The sequence below is a fragment of the Delphinapterus leucas genome, chromosome 2, assembly GCF_059928025.1.
Source record: "Delphinapterus leucas isolate spDelLeu-1000000601 "Yukka" chromosome 2, BTC_Dleu_Yukka2, whole genome shotgun sequence".
In the NCBI taxonomy this organism is placed as follows: domain Eukaryota; kingdom Metazoa; phylum Chordata; class Mammalia; order Artiodactyla; family Monodontidae; genus Delphinapterus; species Delphinapterus leucas.
In genome coordinates, this window is record NC_143130.1 from 182,071,905 (window position 1) to 182,075,469 (window position 3,565).

Sequence of the window (3,565 nt, forward strand, 5' to 3'; positions counted from 1 at the left end):
ACACTGCATGTCCTGAGCTCTGTTCCAGTTCTTTTCCACCCTCTCTTTCATACACACATGCACGCGTGCATGTGCACTCTCTCTCTCGCCCTCTTACTTCTGTTTTCCCTTAAGTACTTCTTAAAAGGGTCTTTTGTGAAAGGTGTAGAGTAGCTCTGTGATTCAGTTCTTGGGAGGTTCCGCCTCTACCTACTTTCTGGAGAGTTTATATCGTAAATGGGTGCTGAATTTTCTCAAAAGCTTTTTCTGCATCCATTGAGATCATCATATGGTTTTTATCCTCCAATTTGTTAATATGGTGTATCACATTGATTGATTTGCGTATATTGAAGAATCCTTGCATTCCTGGGATAAACCCCACTTGATCATGGTGTATGATCCTTTTAATGTGTTCTTGGATTCTGTTTGCTAGTATTTTGTTGAGGATTTTTGCATCTATGTTCATTAGTGATATTGGCCTGTGGTTTTCTTTCTTTGTGACATCTTTGTCTGGTTTTGGTATCAGGATGGTGGTGGCCTCGTAGAATGAGGTTGGCAGTGTTCCTCCCTCTGCTATAATTTGGAAGAGTTTGAGAAGGATAGGTGTTAGCTCTTCTCTAAATGTTTGATAGAATTTGCCTGTGAAGCCATCCGGTCCTGGCCTTTTGTTTGTTGGAAGAATTTTAATCACAGTTTCAATTTCACTGCTTGTGATTGGTCTGTTTATATTTTCTGTTTCTTCCTGGTTCAGTCTCGGAAGGTTGTGCTTTTCTGAGAACTTGTCCATTTCTTCCAGGTTGTCCATTTTATTGGCATATAGTTGCTTGCAGTAGTCTCTTATGATCCTTTGTATTTCTGCAGTGTCAGTTGTTACTTCTCCTTCTTTCATTTCTAATTCTGTTGATTTGAGTCTTCTCCCTTTTTTTCTTGATGAGTCTGGCTAATGGTTTATCAACTTTGTTTATCTTCTCAAAGGACCAGCTTTTAGTTTGATTGATCTTTGCTATTGTTTCCTTCATTTCTTTTTCATTTATTTCTGATCTGATCTTTATGATTTCTTTCCATCTGCTAACTTTGGGGGTTTTTTTGTTCTTCTTTCTCTAATTGCTTTAGGTGTAAGGTTAGGTTGTTTATTTGAGATTTGTCTTGTCTCTTGAGGTAGGATTGTAGTGCTGTAAACTTCCCTCTTAGAACTTTTGCTGCATCCCATAGGTTTTGGGTCGTGTTTTCATTGTCATTTGTCTCTAGGTATTTTTTTATTTCCTCTTTGATTTCTTCAGTGATTTCTTGGTTATTTAGTAGCGTGTTGTTTAGCCTCCATGTGTTTGTATTTTTTACAGTTTTTTTCCCTGTAATTGATATCTAGTCTCATAAAGTTGTGGTCAGAAAAGATACTGGATACGATTTCAATTTTCTTCAATTTCCCAAGGCTTGATTTGTGACCCAAGATATGATGTATCCTGGGGAATGTTCCATGAGCACTTGAGAAGAAAGTGTATTCTGTTGTTGTTGGATGGAATGTCCTATAAATATCAGTGAAGTCCATCTTGTTTAAGGTGTTATTTAAAGCTTGTGTTTCCTCATTTATTTTCATTTTAGATGATTTGTCTGTTGGTGAAAGTGGAGTGTTAAAGTCCCCTACTATTATTGTGTTACTATGGATTTCCCTTTTTATGGCTGTTAGCATTTGTCTTGTGTATTGAGGTGCTCCTATGTCAGATGCATAATATTTACAGTTGTTATATCTTCTTGGATTGATCCCTTGATCATTATGTGGTGTCCTTCTTTGTCTCTTGTAATAGTCTTTATTTTAAAGTTTATTTTGTCTGATATGAGAATTGCTGCTCCAGCTTTCTTTCAATTTCCATTTGCATGGAGTATCTTTTTCCATCCCCTCACTTTCAGTCTGTATGTGTCCCTGGGTCTGAAGTGGGTCTCTTGTAGACAGCATGTACACAGGTCTTGTTTTTGTATCCCTTCAGCCAGGCTATGTCTTTTTGTTGGAGCATTTAATCCATTTACAGTTAAGGTAATTATCGCTATGTATGTTCCTAGTACCATTTTCTTAATTGTTTTGGGTTTGTTTTTGTAGGTGTTTTCCTTCTCTTGTGTTCCCTGCCTAGAGAAGTTCCTTTAGCATTTGTTGTAAAGCTGGTTTGGTGGTGCTGAATTCTCTTAGCTTTTGCTTGTCTGTAAAGGTTTTAATTTCTCCATCGAACCTGAATGAGATCCTTGCTGGTAGAGTAATCTTGGTTGTAGGTTTTTCCCTTTCATCACTTTAAATATGTCCTGCCACTCCCTTCTGGCCTGCAGAGTTTCTGCTGAATGATCAGCTGTTAACCTTACGGGGATTCCCTTGTGTGTTATTTGTTGCTTTTCCCTTGCTGCTTTTAGGATTTTTTTCTTTGTATTTAATTTTTGATAGTTTGAATAATATGTGTCTTGGCATGTTTCTCCTTGGATTTATCCTGTATGGGACTCTCTGCACTTCCTGGACCTGACTGGCTGTTTCTTTTCCCATGTTAGGGAAGTTTTCAACTATAATCTCTTCAGATATTTTCTCAGACCCTTTCTTTTTCTCTTCTTCTTCTGGGATCCTTATAATTCAAACATTGGTGCTTTTAATGTTGTCCCAGAGGTCTCTGAGACTGTCCTCAGTTCTTTTCATTCTTTTTTCTCTATTTTGCTCTGCGGTAGTTACTTCCACTGTTTTATCTTCCCGGTCACTTATCCATTCTTCTGCCTCAGTTATTCTGCTATTGCTTCCTTCCTGAGAATTTTTATTTTCATTTATTGTGTTGTTCGTCATTGTTTGTTTGCTCTTTAGTTCTTCTAGGTCCTTGTTAAACGTTTCTTGTATTTTCTCCATCCTATTTCCAAGATTTTGGATCATCTTTCCTATCATTACTCTGAATTCTTTTTCAGGTAGACTGCCTATTTCCTCTTCGTTTGGTCTGATGGTTTGTTACCTTGCTCCTTCATCTGCTACATATTTCTCTGTTTTCCCATTGTGCTTAACTTACTGTGTTTGGGATCTCCTTTTCGCAGGCTGCAGGTTCGTAGTTCCCTTTGTTTTTGGTGTCTGCCCCCAGTGGGTAAGGTTGGTTCAGTGGCTTGTGTAGCCTTCCTGGCGGAGAGGACTGATGCCTGTGTTCTGGTGGGTGGGGCTGGATCTTGTCTTTCTGGTGGGCAGGGCTGCGTCCAGTGGTGTGTTTTGGGGTGTCTCTGAATTTAGTATGATTTTAGGTAGCCTCTCTGCTAATGGGTGGGGTTGTGTTCCTGTCTTGCTGGTTGTTTGGCGTGGGGCGTCCAGCCCTGGAGTTTGCTGGCCATTGGGTGGAGCTGGATCTTAGCGTTGAGACAGAGATCTCTGGGAGAGCTCTTGCCGGTTGATGTTACATGGAGCCGGGTGGTCTCTGGTGGTCCAGTGTCCTGAACTCGGCTCTCCCACCTCAGAGGCTCAGGCCTGACACCAGGCCGGAGCACCAAGACCAACCATGTCAGCCACACGGTGGGTCTAGGGAGAAACGGAATTTTTCACAATAGCATTTTAAAATAGGAAATGTTCTGTGTTTCTGATTTTCTC